This window comes from Dipodomys spectabilis, unplaced genomic scaffold (genome assembly GCF_019054845.1).
Source record: "Dipodomys spectabilis isolate Male_0828 unplaced genomic scaffold, ASM1905484v1 ptg000009l, whole genome shotgun sequence".
NCBI classification, from domain to species: domain Eukaryota; kingdom Metazoa; phylum Chordata; class Mammalia; order Rodentia; family Heteromyidae; genus Dipodomys; species Dipodomys spectabilis.
The window spans coordinates 15,106,342-15,124,637 of NW_024870686.1; positions in this window are offsets into that span (position 1 = coordinate 15,106,342).

Here is an 18,296-nt window from a genome sequence, read left to right on the forward strand (position 1 = left end):
CCTACATATGATAGAAGAAGGACAAATTTTCTCAGTTGTGTAATTGGTACATTCATTTGCGTACACTGCTCTGATGCACTAGCCTCCCCTGGTCCTGGCCCAGACTCCCAGGCCAAGTTACAGCATGGCCTACCTATTAGTTCATAGTATATAGACTCAGATTGAATTATACCACTGACATTTCTGATTTTCTTCCTTACAGACTTCACTGTGGTGAATTCCTCAAACATATGTTGATATGTCTATATATCCTCTTGGTTTTTGGTTCCTGGATAACCCTGGCTAATAGAGTCATAAACAGTAAATATCATGGCTCTAGTATTTAAAGAGCAATTGTCCATTAAACTCATCTATGTCAGATGAAGGCTCAGCCTGAGAATGCAGACTCTATCACTTCTGAGACCCAGAAGCCCAGTGGCCTTAAGTGTTTGGGCTGTATCTGTGGTCTCTCCAGTGCTCCATTGGTTGTAGAAGCTGATGTGCAGAAACCCTTGCTATGGTGGAATTTCTCACAAAATTCCATTGGTAAAAAGAACATAGGCCACTATGAGTTAAGGTATCCTTTCATATGCTCTATATCCCTATTTCTCCCTGAGTTTTCCACCCCAAAATGTCAACTGAGGAATCAATATACCTGCTCTTCTTATTCTTTCTCTTTTTCTTACTACTATCAAAGTTATCTATCTTTTCATGGTAGGCTGGAAACATGAATTCTTCCATATTATACCCTATTTTTTCCCCTCAAGTTCCATTTGTCCATAGCCCTTCTAACAGCTCTGAGCGTGGAAAAGACACATGGGAAGATTCAATAATCATGAAAGGAGCATTATAAACAAAGGATGCTAATAAAGATATAGCAAAAATCAATGTCTCTGCTCTAGGATAAAGACAGAAGAGGGGCGGGGGGGGGGGAGGGGAATGGTGAAACTAATTTTTCCAATGCTAGGGACATCAGAAGTTAGTCAAATCTAAAACAGCTAACGCTAGTCCTTCCCATAGAGGCTGGTTGAATCTGCTCTAACACACATGGTATATTTAACCCCAAAATAAGTTTTCTTCAAAATGTGATGGCATTTGTATTACGAAACATCCATTCATTTGACTCTAACTAGAATGCTCAAGAATAACCAAGAAAAAGAACACTTTGTTATCCTCTACTAACATCAATAACTCAAAAAGTTCAGAGACCATAAATAATTTGGTTGAGTTATACCCAGTTGCATATCAACTGAAAACTATTTACACAGGGTAAGTTAAAAAAATCATTCCAATCCAGAAAATACAGTACCCCAGTAAAATCAATGCTTATTTTAAAACTTCAAAATACCCATAAGTTAAGATTTTCTGTACAGTATGTTCACAAAAAAATAAAAATAAAAATAAAGATTTTCTGTTTGAGAGTGAGAGGAAAGCAATCTAATTTTAGAATCAGTGCTAATTTCATTCTGCTAGCAACATCAGCAGTCTGTAAGATTTACTTGGGCCATACCTCTCATTCAGCTCAGTGTTTATTGATTTCTTGTTACATGTAGGAATGGTGAATAGACATCAAAGAGCCAGCAGACCCTACTCACAGAATGCTTCTATTCCAATAGGTGGGAGAAAATGCATGATTAATTATTACTCAACACAGGACAGAGCATATGCCAAAGGATTAGTCAATGGTGCTAGCACATTCATAATGGATCTATCCTGTTCTGTGATCAAAACTTTCATGTGGTATGTGTTGTTGACATAATTCTATCTAGATTCTACAAGTTGAGAATGTTGCATTTTAAGTCTATTTATAGGGAGAAAATCTTTATTATTTATTTATTTATTTATTTTGTGATGCTGGAGATTGAACCAAGGCCTTATGAATGCTAAGCAGATACTCTACAATTGGAGCTATGAGCTAGTCCTCACAAAGGCTCTTAAAATAATAGCTCACCAGCTATTATTCTAAGATAAGGAGGTAAGGCCAATGACTGGTATGATAAAACAATGATAAATACTCATAAAATATCAGCCATAAACCACTATCCATCATCGCAAATGGGAAACTACAAAGACAGTTTTATTATTTGTAAGAATACCCATTAAGATGTACTTCACCTGATCATAGCATCTCTATTTCATCAAATAAATCCTCATAATTTATTTTAACCTGTTTATATCTGTAGTGTCTCAGGGAGATGATTTTCTGCCCCCCCCCCACCCCCACAATGATGTATCTACATAAAACTTACATGACACGGTGTGTAGTCTGTTCTAATTGACTTAAGCAGATCTAGAAAGAAAATTTGAATAGCATCCTGCATTATAAAAAGAAAAAGAGGGTTCAATGTCACTGTGTTCTAATACAGAATCAAGTTAAACAAGGACTCATTTCCCTCCGATGCTTCTGATGTTCTTCCTTCCTCTGTTGCATCATTTCTGTAAAATGTTCAGAACAAATTTCTCTCATTCTGTGTATCATGATTAGACTCCCTTTTGTGCTGCCTCTGGCTCTGAATATATTTCATTTCTAAACATAAGATGCACACTTTTTCTTCAAGGTTTTAATTAAGACTTCTCAAAATAGACTGTAAATAACTGCATGGCAACAGTTCACTAGTGTATTTTTTATGTTTTATATCATTGTAAAGGTGAGAAATGAGGTGTTACAGTTACATACATAAGGTAATGAGTACATTTCTTTTTAAACATTGTTATCCCCTCCTTCATTTTCTCCCTTTACCCTTCTCTACTCTCCCCCCTGCAAGTTGTATAGTTCTTCTCCAACATAGTGTCTAGTGAGTATCATTGTTGCATTAGTTCATTCTTCATCCTGATAGTTCTGTGATTCTCTCTCCCTTGTACAGATCAGATGAACTTACGTACAAGACAAAGGGTACAGAAGACTAAAACAGAAAAAAATTGAAATAAATGCATATAGGACATATGAACCTTTTGTCTCCAATTCTTGAAGTTCATTTTGATATGCTTCATTTTATATGGCCCTATTCACTTAGCAATTGGGCTATTGTGATCCCCTGCTAAGAATATCATGGACGTATTCTAATTGTTACAAATAAAGGAAAGCATGCAACCTACTTTTCTTTTAGCCTGGCTTGCTTTGCTTAATATATTTTTTTCCAATTCTTTCCATTTCCTTCTGAATGGGGCAATGTCATTCTTTCTGATAGAAGCATAGAACTCAATTGTGTATATATACCATATCTTCTTGATCCATTCATCTACTGAGGGGCATCTGGGTTGGTTCCATACCTTAGCTATGGTAAATAATGCTGCAATGAACATAGTTGTGTTGATAGCTTTAGTATGGCCTTGCTTGTAGTCATTTAGGTAAATGCCCAGGAGTGGGATTGTTGGGTTATAGGAGAGCTCTGTTTAGTCCTTTGAGAAGGCTCCAGAGTGGCTGAACAAGATTACACTTCCATCAACAGTATAGTAGTATTCTCTTTTGGCCACATCCAGTATCTGCTGTTATGAGATTTCTTGATAATGGCCATTCAAACCAGGGTAAGGTGGAATCTCAATGTTTTGATTTGTATTTCTTTTATGGCTAAATATATTAAGCATTTCTTCACGTGTCTATTATCCATTCTTGTTTCCTCTTCAGAGTAATCTTTCTTCAAGTTTTTTTTTTTTTTTTTTGTAGTTCATGGAGTTTGAACTTGGCTTGGGTGCTGTCCCTGAGCTCTTCAGCTCAAGGCAAGCACTTTACCACTTGAGCCAAAGCACCACTTCTGTTCTGTTTTTTCTGGTGGTTAATAGAGATAAGAGTCTCATGGACATTCCTGCCAGGACTGGTTTTAATGGTGATCCTCAGATCACCTACCTGAATAGCTAGGATTACAGGTATGAGCCACCAATACCCAGCATCTCTTTAAGTCTATGAGAATTTGTTTTTTTTTGGGGGGGGGATTAATTTTTTGAGCTTTAAGTATATTTTAGATATGAGGCCCTTGTCTGTTGTATGGCTAGTGAAGATCTTCTCCCAGTTGGTGGGCTTCTGTTTATCTTGTTAGCTATGTCCTTTGCCATGCGGAAGCTCTGCAGTTGAATGTATTCCCATTCATCCAAACTTTCTGTGATTTGTTGTGTTTCTGGGTCTTTCCTAAGAAAGTTTCAACCTGAGCCAAGGAGCCCTAATGTTTCCCTTATTCCTTCCTGTAATATTTTCAGGGTATCTGATTTTACCTCAAGGTCTTTGATCCATTTGGAGCTGATTCTGGTGTAGGGTGATATATAAAGATCTAACTTCAGTTTTATTTATTATTATTATTTTTGTACTTTTTTATTGTAAAAATATTGTGCAGAGGGGTTACAGTTACATGAGCAAGGTAATGAGTAAATTTCCTATTGAGCATTGTTGCCTCCTCCTTCGTTTTCCCCCTACCATCTTTTACCTCCCACCTCCATAACTACCCCCCACCAAGGTTGTAAAGTTCAGTTTTCAACATAGTGTTTTGCACATCTCATTATTACAATGGGTCAACCTGTATCTTTATTTAAGCATTTTGTTGTTTCCCTTCCCCTCCCCAAATTAGAGAGGTGTATATACAAGATGCAGGACACTAATATCAAATACAGTGAAAATAGTGGTTATACCATGGGGGGAACATACAAAGCAACAAAAAAATCACATGGTACTTTACAAATATGCTAGAAACAATAGCAAGAAAGAAAAAAGATATTTGTGTCCCTATCTTAGGGTTCATTTCACTTCACATCATCTTATATGGTCATATGTACATAGTTTACATGCAATAGTTATCCCAAATAAGGGAAACAATGGGACCTATGTTTCTTTGGGCCTGGCTTACTTCACTTAATATTTTCCATTACCTAACAAATGGGACAATGTCATTCTTTCTGATGGAGGCATAGAATTCCACTGTGTGTGTGTGTGTGTGTGTGTGTGTGTGTGTGTGTATACACACACACACACACACACACACACACACCACATTTTCTTGATCCATTCATCTACTAAGGGTCATCTGGGTTGGTTCCCTATCTTAGCTATGGTAAATAATGCTGCGATAAACACAGTTGTGCTGGTAGCCTTAGTATGGCCTTGTTTGTGATTGTTGGGTAAATGCCCAAAAGTGGGATTGCTGGGTCATAGGGGAGCTCTATGTGGAGTCTTTTAAGGAACCTCCATACTGCTTTCCAAAGTGGTTGAATGTTTACACTCCCACCAGCAATGCAGTAGGGTTCCCTTTTGCCCACATCCCCTCCAGCATCTCTTGTTATTAATGTTCTTGATTATAGCCATTCTATATCACCCTGCACCAGAATCAACTCCAAATGGATCAGAGACCTTGGAGTCAAAGCAGATACCCTGAAAACATTACAGAAAGGAATAGGAGAAACCTTAGGTCTCCTTGGAACAGGCCAAAATTTTCTTTTTTTTTTTTCTTTGTCGGTCGGAGGGCTTGAACTCTGGGCCTGGGCGCTATCCCTCAGCTCTACAGATCAAGGCAAGCATGCTACCGCTTGAGCCACAGCTAGTGGTTTATTGGAGAGAAGAGTCTCACAGACTTTCCTGCCCGAGCTAGCTTTGAACTGTGATCCTCAAATCTCAGCCTCCTGAGTAGCTAGGATTACAGGCATGAGCCACCGGCACTTGGCAGGCCGAAATTTTCTTAATAGAGACCCAGAAAAACAACAAATCAAAGAAAGCTTGGACAAATGGGATTGCATGAAGCTGCAGAGCTTCTGCATAGCAAAGGACATAGCTAGCAACATCAATAGAAGTCCACAGATTGGGAGAAGATCTTCACTAGCCATACAATGAACAAGGGTCTCATACACCTGGAACTCAAAAAATTAAATCCGCCAACAACAAATCTTCAAAGAAATAATTTCCCAATAAATAAGTGGGCTAAAGACTTTAAGAAACTTCTCTGAAGAGGAAATAAGAAGGGACATTAGGCACATGAAAAAATGCTCACTTCTTTCACTGTAAAAGAAATGCAAATCAAAACAACATTGAAATTCTACCTAACTTCAGTTTTATACACGGGTATAGCCAATTCTGCCAGAATCATTTGTTGAAGAGGCATTCTTCCATCCTGTTTTTTGTTTTGGTTTGTTTTGTTTTTTGGCTCCCTTATCAAAGATAAGGTGGCCATAAGTCTGTGGTCTTCAGTTCTATTCCATTCAGTTCTATTTCTGGGTCTTCAGTTCTATTCCATTCATCCTGTATGGCTAGCTTATTTCAGCATCACTTAGCTACACTATGAACATATGAAGTGAACATATACATGTCCTTCTTCTCATTAATGGGAGATTCCTTTCTTTTCTTTTTTTTCTCAGTCGTGGGGGCTGAACTCTGGGCCTGGGCTCTGTCCCTCAGCTCTTCAGCTAAAGGCTACTGCCCTACCACTTGAGCCACAGCACCACTTCCAGCTTTTTTCTGCTTGTGTGGTGCTGAGGAATTGAACCCAGGGCCTCATGCATTTGAGGCAAGCACTCTACCACCTAGCCAACTTCCCAGTCCAATGGGAGATTCATTTTAAGACTCCCCAGTGGATACTTAGAACAGAAAATAGTAATGAATCTTTAGGAACTATTTATCCTATACAAACATATACATAATGATAATAAACTTTAACTATTAAACTAAGCACTGAACAATAATATTAAAATACAATAAATATAACAAGGTATTTTGCAGAAGTTATATGAATGTGGCTTCTCTGTCTCTCAAAATCTCTTAATATTTACTAATTCTAGATAGTAGGAAAAAGGTGAATGTATTGAATAAAACTAAAATATTTCCTTTACCTGTACTATTGCATTTTCTACTCAACGCCATATAATCAATTATAAGCTATATAATATATATAATCTCTTATAATTTCTAGTACCTTATGAAATCTCATTTTCACAAATCTAACATAAGAGATAAGTTGTAATGTATCTTTAAGAAAAATATATGGGGCTGGGAATGTGGCTTAGTGGTAGAGTGCTTGCTTAGCATCCATGAAACCCTGGGCTCAATTCTTCAGTACCACATAAACAGAAAAAGCCAGAAGTGGCACTGTGGCTCAAGTTGTAAAGTGCTAATCATGAGCAAAAGAAGCTCAGGGACAGTGCCCAGGCCCTGAGTTCAAGCCCAACACTGGCAAAAAAAAATTATATACATGGATAAAAATAGAACAAAAAAGTACATTAAAATTGTTTTAAAAGAGGGGAGATGGGGAATAATAAAAATAATGAGTATATATAATACATCTATGTCAAAATAAATCCAGTCTTTCATTCTTTTTTTTCTCTCTCTCTTTTTTTTATATGTTGGTTTTGGAGTTTGAACATTCTTGGCCCTGTCCCAGAAGGTTTTTGCTGAAGGCTAGATGTTACCACTTAAGCATAGATCCACTTCTGGTTTTTCCTTTGTCATTTTTTTCAGGGAGCTGGAGATAGAAGTATGACCGTCTTTCCTGCCCAGGCTGGCTTTGAACCTCGATTCTCAGATCTCAGCCTCTTGAGTAGCTAGGATTGTAGGTGTGAGCCATGGGTGCCCAGCTTGATTATTCAGATTTTAAAAATCAAATTAATCCAGGTGCTAGTGGTTCATGTATGTTATCTTAGCTACTTAGTAGGCTGAGATTTGAGGTTCATGGTTTGAAGCCAGCCCAGACAGGAAAGTTAGTGACACTTTTTTAAATACATATTTTTATTGTAAAGATACTGTACAGAGGAGTTACAGTTACATGAGCAAGGTAATGAGTCCATTTCCTGTGGAGCATTGTTACACCCTCCTTTATTTTTCCCCTACCATCCCTTTCTTTCTCACCTCCCCAACTACTTCCTCCCCCCCCCCCAACCCCCCCCATACAAAGTTGTAAAATTCATTTTCAACATACTTATACATATTATATCAACAATTTATGCATGTCATTGTTACAGTGGTTCACCTTGTATCCTTATTTCAGCATTTTGTTATTTCCCTTCCCCTCCCTAAATTAAAAAAATATATATACAAGATGCATTCTTATCTAAAATAAAGTACTCTGGGCTGGGAAGGTGGCTCAGTGGTAGAGTGCTTGCCTTGCATGCCTGAGGCCCTGGGTTCTATTCCTCAGTACCACATAAGCAAAAAGAAAAAAGCTGGAAGTGGCACTGTAGCGCAAGTGGTAGAGCGCTAGCCTTGAGCTGAAGAGCTGAGGACAGCACCCAGGCCTAGAGTTCAGGTCCCACAACCAGACTCCAAAAAATAATAAAATAAAATAAAGTACTCTGACAAAAGCCTAAAGTGGTGCTGTGGATCAAGTGGTAGAGCACTAGCCTTGAGGAAAAGAATCTTAAGAACAACACTCACGCCCTGAGTTCAAGCCCCTGGACTGACACACACAACACAATAAATAAATTAAGTTCAAAATACAGACGAGCACTATTGGCAATTACATTTATCCATAATTTAAAAACCATGACTCTTCCCTACACATTACACTCATGGACAGATTTTTTTGCCTCTGTTTTAAGTGAACCATGTTAATAATAATTGATATTCTGAATTATGACAACAAATTAAGGATGGTCCATTATAGAGACAAATCTAAGTGACCTAAGTTCCAGCAACTCTCTGTTTAGTCTGGGATAGAATTCAGGTTTACCTTCACTGTACCAAAGTTGGTGTAAAAGATGCCTTGGAATAAAAATAGAGTATCACAACTTCTTATTATACTCTATTCACCCACTTTTTGTGATGAGATGAGATGAGCTGAGCCAATATTGGCAGAGCAGACACTGAGATATTTCATCATGTTCCTCAGAACAGTGCAACGTTTTTCAATTTTTCTGGAATTTCCCAGATAATATTCTCAGACAACACAACTTGATCATGGATAACTGAAACTGTGGTGAGAACCATATGTTAGATGACCACACATTTCCACATGTAAACATATTTACATATGCAACTAGGTAAACATGCATGTTTGTAAACACATATTCATTTATATATAGATATGTATATATGTATCCATATGCATATTTGGCACATGCGTAGTTACCCAGAAGGAAACAAATAGAAAAATCATGGATACAAAAAAAAAAAAAAGAGAAGAAAAATACACTTAAGAGTTAATTGGCCAGGGCTGGGAAGGTGGCTCAGGTGTAGAGTGCTTGCCTCAAATGCATGAGGCCCAGGGTTCGATTCCTCAGTATCACATAAACAGAAAAGGCCGGAAGTAGCACTGAGGCTCAAGTGGTAGAACACTAGCCTTGAGCTGAATTGTTGAGGGACAGGGACTAGGCCCAGAGTTCAGCCCCCAAAACTGACCAAAAAAAAAAAAAAGGTTAATTGGCAGTAAAATCAAAGGTCATATAGGAAAGACCATTTGAAGAAGAGAGAAAAAAATGTTAAAGGCAGTAATGTTTGAAGCAAGAGCTTAGGGTCCTGCTAGTAGAACCCACTTCAGTGTGACATCAGTACAGGGCTGAGAGGTGGACAAACAAGGAAAGAAAGAATGGCAGAGGAGGAATAGAACCCCACAATTTTGGTTTGCCTTACAGGCAATAATGTTTTATGTGTTTATGCTGCTCTAATCCATGGTGCTCCACAAAGGAATCTTGGCAACATAAAGCCCCATTTTAGATGACAATGCTGCACATATTTCAGTAAGTCTGCTGGATTAGCTTCCCAGCAATACCACTTTAGGCAAGAGAGTGCATGAAGCTGGAAACCAAGAGTCAAGCAAACTTACTAGATGTAATTTTAACAGAATCTGATTTTGGAAAAAAAAATTCTACGTGATAATAAGAAAAATAAAAATATTGAGAAGAATCCACTATTACCTAGAGAATCCTGGGCAGATGTGAGCATTGGAAAGGAAAGTGATATTGCATACATTGCTCATGAGGTTCTGGTAAAATCAGACCAAATGATAAGGAAAAAAAGCTGTAGACAGCAATTTGGCAGGAGGAAGAGGAATGTCTGGATCATTCAGGAAATTTTCCGAGCTCTCATTTATCTAATTCTGTGAATATTGACAGATTTGTTTAAGGAAACACACCATTACAGGAAAGAAGCTGGATGAAACATGACAATAAACAACGTATGTCAACTTCTGTACCAACTTATCGCACTAATCTTTTTGTTTTTTTAAATAATAAGGCCCAGGATTATCAAGTAATAATTACAAGAAAAATACTGGGTCAGCATTGCCTTGATTTACTGAAAGATGGTAAACTTGAAAGCCTTGCCTGATATTTCTGTTTTCTAGTGGACAAACAAAACTAGGCTAATAAAAATGCTCTAATTAGTTTAAAATGTCAGCATGGGGTGGGGAAGAAGCTCAGAGGTAAGCAGATTGCGCAGCATTCTCAAGATCCTGGATTCAATCCCCAGCACCACAGGAAAAAAAAAAGTCAACATATGCATGATCAATTTATAACTTCTTTTGCCATGAATTTAATCATTGATCCATTATGAACTGTGTAATCAAAACATTAAAAACTTGCTGAATTTGATCATTATAAATTTATGTTTTGAGTGAAATCTAAATTAGGCAATGAATATGCCAGCAATCAGAGAAAGAATCAATAAAGTCTAAAGAATGGCCTCTGAAAAGTTTAAACTGTATTGCAATAACTGCCAAGAACATTTTATATAAAATTAATAATATTAATCTGAACCCCAAAAGAATTCTGTCATTAACTAGCCTGGTCTCTACATTTATCATAAACCCAAAGAATAAGGCAAACCTAGTCAAATTTGTCCATTTATTCTGGAAATATTGGAGTCTTACCCTATTTTGTCCATTAATGGTCATTTATAACCAGCCTCTAGACCATTTTGCTATATGCCATTTTCATTCACATCCTTTATACCGTGAATCTTTGTTCCTTAACTTGTGTTTCTATATCTAGTTTCTCATAACAATGATGTCGACACACAAGAGGGACAAACAGAAAGGGAGCTCCCATTTCTTTCCTTAATTCCCAGTGCCCATTACAGTGGCTTCATAATCTGCGTCACAGTGTAAAATGAACTGTTATTTTTTTTCAAATGAACCCCCAAATATAGTCATGAAGTCTCAGTCTCTACTATGTCCTGCCAATCTCCTAGTTCTCATATTTACATTTTTCTTGGCAAATAAATTTATTTTCTGAAAAACAATGCAACTGGACTTGGACAAGGGAAAGGGCTGTACAGTTGATAATGTCTAAAGAAATGTTGATTCAGAAATCAGAGACCTAGGGTGATTGCTTGAAAAGGTCTGAAGAATTACAAAACTGCTTTTGCAGAAGTCCTTGTAGAGCTCATACGGCTGTGATTAAGCCGTGAAAATGAAGGGGTCTGCTGTTTCCTATCTCCCTTTGCACACTCCCCTTTGGGTAAGGACAATTAATTGGCCTACTTGGAATGAACTGCAGCTCGCTTTGTGATAATTGCTAGCAACCTATCTTGGAGTTAACTCCTTGGGAATTTCACTTTTCAGTCAATGTGAGACTCCAGGACAAGTACTTAATCTCTGCCGGCCACATTCTTCCTAGCTACCTTCACAGGATGACCAAAGCAAGATCAGGCTTGCAGCTGCTTTCTCAAAGATCATGCATGAAAACTTGTAGACAGCGGGAAAGCTGTATTATTTAAATATTGGACTGGCAAAACCTTTTTAGAGCTACAGTATTGAGTACTGCTGACTTTCATCTAGTTTATCCATGACTAAAGTGAGCCATATGGATTAAGGCAATAATTCAATCTGAATGTTTGCTTTGTATCTCAAAACAAATGAAATGTTGAACAGTTGTCAGGTGTTAGCTTGATCTTTTTTGTAACTCTTTACTAAGATTATAAGGCTTAAACTGAGCACTTGAAGTAAGATTTGGATCGTGACAAATACCAGGTTACCATTATCTGGTTTCAGCATCAATCAAAGAAGTATTAAATAATCAGATAATGTCTTCTCTGAAAAATGAAATTCTTTACACTAGTCCACACACGATAGTAATCATAAGGCAACCGCAGGAACAACACAAACAATAGTGCATGTGGTTCCATTCACAGATCCTGTGTCTAACATAAATTAAGAATTAAAGTATTCTCCTCTGATTCATCCATGTGCAACATACTTAATATCTCTTCTGGCTGGAAATTCATCATGCAAATCAATTCTTACTTCTGGTTACTTCTCACCTGTCTTTGGACCCACCTCCAAAAAGTAAAATGGAATTACTACAGAAATCATGACACTTTTAGAACTAAATTAGACCCTCGAAAATTAAATGTAAATCTAATCAGTTCATTTCATGGATCAGAAACTTCAAGCCATCAAGGTTTTGTCATTATTTCTTTTGTAATATATATTTTTATTGCAAAGATACTGTACAGAGGGGTTACAGTTAGATGAGAAATGTAATGAGTCCATTTCCTATCGATCATTGTTACCCCCTCCTTTGTTTTTACCCTACCATCCCTTTCCTCCTCAACTCCCCAACTCCTCCCTCCACCCCCGCAAAGTTGTAAAGTTCGTTTTCAACATAGTATCTTGTACCTCTCATTGTTACAATGGGTCATCCTGTATCCTTATTTCAGCATTTTGTTATTTCCCTTATCCTCCCCAAATTAGAAAAATGTATATACAAGATTCAGAAGACCGGAATCAAATACAGTGACAACAAGGGTTGTAACACGTGGGAGGAACATACAAAGAAACAACAACAAAAATCACATAGTATAGTATAAGTACATTAAAAAGAACAAGAAAGATAATTTTCTTTTTAACACCACATCAATTCTGTTTTCAATAGATAAAATATTCTTTTTATATTTTGCTTTCTCTCCAAATCATCATTATTTATATTTACTAGTAGTCTTTCTTCCATTTTCCCATCCTATCATGAATTATTAGTGAGCAGCAGGGATACCCAATAAATCAAAAGCTACTGTGTGTATTTTGGCATGGAGTTGTTGGATGGTAATGATTGGTTATTTGTCCTCCATTTTACAACATGTTTTCCTTCTTCATATGGTAACAAGGTTTCTTTGACCACATAATTTCTTCCTATTCATTGTCCACTCTTCTTTACAATTTGATTCCCATCTTACTCAAGTTTCCTAAAATGTGTGATCTTTCCCCAATCAAAGTCACTAGCCCTCTCTCCATGTCCATCTCTACACTACAACTGGCAGAAAGAATGGGATGTCTTCTTTAGGACTCCAGCCCTTGGACTTACTCTATGTCAATAGGCCTTTCTGAAGATTGCATGCTTCATGTCATGTTTCTTAGTAAAATTTCATGACCTTAAAAAGAATTTCTGAAACCCTGAGAAATCTCAGCACAATACTACTGATGGAAAATAATCACTATTTCAGAAGGCAAAATTAAGCCATTGGACATTGATTTTCTTTGCTCTCCTTGCTGTTAAAGTCAATAGTTCATACATATATATTTAAAATATTTTTATATTTACATATTCTTGGACATTTTTATGCTTATTTTAGGAAAGCAATTTGGAGGTTCTTCAAAAGAGGAACATAGAGCTCCCCTATGACTCAGAAATCCCACTTCTGGGCATTTACCCAAGTGATCACAAACAAGGCCATACTAAAGTTACCAGCACAACTATGTTTATCACAGTATTATATACCATAGGTAAGATATGAAACCAACTTACATGGCCCTCAGTAGATGAATGGATCAAGAAAATGTGATATATATATATATATATATATATATATATATATATAAATGGAATTCTATGCTTCCATCAGAAAGAATGACACTGCCCCATTTGTTAGGAAATAGACTTGGAAAAAAATCATCTTAAGTGAAATAAGCCAGACACAAAGAAATATAGGTCCCATGGTTTCCCTCATTTGTGTTAACTAGTATACATCTTGGATAATTTTATCAGATGATCAGAAAAAGCTCAAAAGCTATGTGCATATGGCCATATAAGATTATGTTAAGGGAAATGAACCCCAAGATATGAATACAGGAGGCCTTTTCTTGTTGCTATTGTTATTTTAAATGTACTATATGATTTTTTTTCCTTTGTATGTTCTTCTCCCTATGGTATATCCCCTGCTGTCACTGTACTTGATTTTGGTATTCTGTATCTAGGATACACATTTGTCTAATTTGGTGTAGGGAACAAGAATAACAAAATGCTGAAACAAAGACACAGGATGACTCATTGCAACAATGATACCCACAAGACCATATAGTGGAATTCAACTTTACAACTTTGGGTGGGTAGGAGGAGTGAGGGAAGTGGGAGAGGGAAAGGATAGTGGGAGAACAACAGGGAAGGGGTGACTGCTCAATAAGATACGTACTTATTGCCTTACTCATGCAACTGTAACCCTTTAAACAGCATCATTACAATATATAATTATTTTTAAAAAAAGAGAAAAAGGAATAAAGCTAGATTTAGCAATACCAAGAAAATCCAATAGTAGTTGCCTCCTTAAGAAAGAATATCTAACAGGTGGACCCATTGCAACAATGAGAAGTACAAGTCAGTATGTCGAAAACGAACTTTACAACTTTGGTGTGGGGAGGGGTGGAGAGGATGGGGTGGGGGTGGGGGGAGGATGGGAAGGGATGGGAAGGGGAAACAAAGGAGGAGGCTACAAGGCTTGATAAGAAATGTACTCATTATCTTGCCCATGTAATTGTAACCCCTCTGTACAGTATTTTCACAATAAAATTTTTTTTAAAAAAAGAAAGAATATCTAGGGCTGGGAATGTGGCTCAGTGGTAGAATGCTTGCCTAGCATGCATGAAGCCCTGGGTTCAATTCCTCAGTACCAGATATACAGAAAAAGCCAGAAACGGCATCATGGTTCAAGTGGTAGAGCGCTAGCCTTGAGTAAAAGAAGCTCAGTGCCTAGGCCATGAGTTCAAGCCTCAGGACCGTCAGAAAAAAAAATAAGAATATCTAATTTTCATTAAGACCATATTAACTAAGCCTTTTACAGTAAGTCATCCAAAATGTCTTACATACAAATCCAAAATAATTAGACAATTTAAAAAGTGTGTGTGTGTGTGTGTGTGTGTGTGTGTGTGTGTGTGTGTGCATGCTATATAATCAAGCAAAAGAAATAGCTAATAGAAACAGATGCCTCACTAACCCACACACTGGAATTGGCAGACAATGATTTCCAAACAGCAATAATAAATATGCTCAAGTGCTAAAAGGCAAAGATATAGCAAACAAACAGATGAGGAACCACAGCTTAGCAATTAAATGTCTGATAAGCATTAAATGAAAATTATAGAACCCAAAAGGTTAGTTTCTCCTGGTATGTTCCCCAAAGGCTATGTTTAAGGCTTGATCTTAGGAAAAGGTGGAGACGTATGAAACAGAGCCTATTCGGAAGAAGAAGATGATGAGATGACCTTGGAAAGGTATATTTTGTCCTTGGCCCCCTGGAATTCTTTCTCTATCTGATTCCTATTAACTCTAAGGTGATTGTCCTCTTTAAATACACGCTCCAAAAAAATAAATCAATACACACTCCACTTGTCATGCTGTTGCAAAGCAATGGATCCAAGGCAGCATAGACTGAAATATGACTAAGCACACTGTAAAAATTCTTGACAAGAAATGTACTCAGTACCTTACATATGTAACTGTAACCTCTCTGTACATCACCTTGACAATAAATTAAATTAAAAATGAGTAAATAATAAAAATGCATCAGATAAACATTCAATCAGATTTCAGAAAGGAATTGAAAACACAGTGACGTTAAAGACAAACTAGTAGAAATGTTCCAATGTGAAGAACAGAGGATAGGCTATACATAAAACAATTTAAAACCAATGTCACAACATTGGAAAATCAAATACGTATATATATGTATTAGATATAATATATTATATGCATAATATTATATGTCTATAATGTAATATAACAGTATATTATATATAATATATTATGTATCTGCTTTGTCAGAACAAAATATTTAAGAAATACTTAAGAATATACATTATGGACACATTAAGAATATACATTGGGATCCTAGAAATGAAGCTAATTCAGAGTAAGATACGTGCAAAGATAAGTAAGATAAGTGACAAAGAAGGTAGATAGGAATCCTTTCTGGAATTCCAGCATTTATTTATGTATTTATTTGTCAAGGGGCTTGAACTCAAGAAGGCTGTGGTGCTGTCCCTGAGTTACTGAGGTTTTTTTTGCTCATGGCTAGCACTCTACTTCTTAGAGCTACAGCACCACTTCCAGTTTTCTGGGAGTTATTGGAGATGAGTTTCACAAACTTTCCTTCCAGGGTTAGTTTCTGAACCACCATCCTCAGATCCCAGCCTCCTCAATAGGTAGCACCTGGCCTCTCACATTTTCAATCTGTGTTTCATCTGTGTTTGCCATGTGAAATTCTTTACACTCTTTCTGTGCATACATACTGTACTTCAATGTAACAAAAAGCTTATTAAGTAGGTTGTTTGGTAGAACGCAGGCTGTTGTGTAATGATAAATGGTAGAGGAGAGCAATAGAAATGAGGCTACAACTAAATTGTTTAAAATCTTCAAATAAATTTATATGCACAAATCAAATAAAGTGATTAATGATCTTGCTTCTTTTGTTGGTGGTGAATGGAAATACCACACACACACACACACACACACACACACTCACACACCTCCTTTCTGTCTCTTGATTTATAGACATTAAGGACCTCTGACATTCTTACAAGGAGTCCTATGATTCCCAGGAAAATTTGCAAACTTGTTACTTTTATCGATCCCTTTCACTATAATGCTCTTTGAGCTTAAAGAGAAAAACCTTTAACAATATACAACTCTTTTACCAAAACTTATAAAATGTATAATCATCTGAAGGATACAGTGTATTTCGAAGAGTTTTCCCAGAAGTTGATTGTGACATGGTGTCTGATGGTTCTGATAGCAGTTGGAATGCTGCTGTTGGCTTCTGAAAGAGCAGCAGATTAGTAAAGGGGGGCTTAGAAACTAATTTTCCTAAGATCATGAAGCAGATATTTCACAAAGTTGCAGAGCCAATTTTTAATAGAAGGAATACATCCACCTATACGTGGACTTGGGAAGACAGGGAATCAGAAATAAACATGCATCTCATCGCCTGATGTACAGTAAAGACATGTAAGATATAAACGCAGAGAGGAGATTTTTAAATACAAGTTGTTGCATTAGAGAGGTTAAAAGAAGCCTGATCCCTCCCTCTAATCATACACAAAGTATTTTCATAAAAAATTCAACTCAAATATTTTCTGTAGGTATATATTTTAATATATTTTTTAAAAGGGGGCATTTCGGGTATAAAATGTTCTAATCATCAAAAACTGCTAAACGATATACATTTTAAATTTGGAACTTCTGTTTATCACAATAACAAAATAACAAAGTGACAAATAGAAGTTATATACTGGAAGCAATATTTGAATAAATATGCATGTCATATGGATAAATATCCACAAACCTGATGAAGTCCTTTTACTCAAAAGAGAAGACAAGTCAAATCAATATAAATATTTTTCATATGAAAAAATTGAACAGACATTTGTCAAAAGAATATATTCCAAATGCTTAATTAACATATGCAGATGTACTCAACATCTTTAGTCATCAGGGAAGGGAAAGCTAAAATCATAACGAGATATCAATATAGATACTATAAGACTCACCAACAAATAGTACAGGCAAACATTTGGACTGAATGTCATGATTTTCTTGTGAGAGCAAATAGGCACAATCATTTCAAAACCAAAAACTGGTAACTGTTAATATATGCTTACGTTATCACCTGGTAAGTTTAATTTACAGTCTTGAGTATAAATTAGAAATAATTTCAATGTCCACTTACAGTAGAGTGTATATACAAAATGTAATGATCTCCTAAAAAAGAGTACTATAAAGTAATATAAAGCAATGAAACTGTTATATACAACATGGAAGAATCTCAGACAATATGAGGAGTAAAAGTGTTGAGACATGAAAGAATGTGTTTTGTATGGTTCCATTTATATGAGCTCCAAGAACAAACCAAATGATGCTGTGGTGATACAAATTAGAAGAGCAATTCTCTTTTGGTGTCTGGATTGAACAGTGGGTGGTAATATAGGGAAGAAGCAGTACTCAGCTGGGTTGGGACAGAAGGAGTCAGCTATGTTGAGTACTGAAATATTCTGTCCCTTGAACTTGTGTGTGCTAGTGTGTGCATATTCATCTACCCACCTATCTATTGAGTTTTTAAATTACATGCTGTTTGAATTTCAAAAATTACTTCAAAAATTCTTCAATAGTTTTCCCAAGAACTCTTTAATTAAATGCATTTAAATGATGTAAAA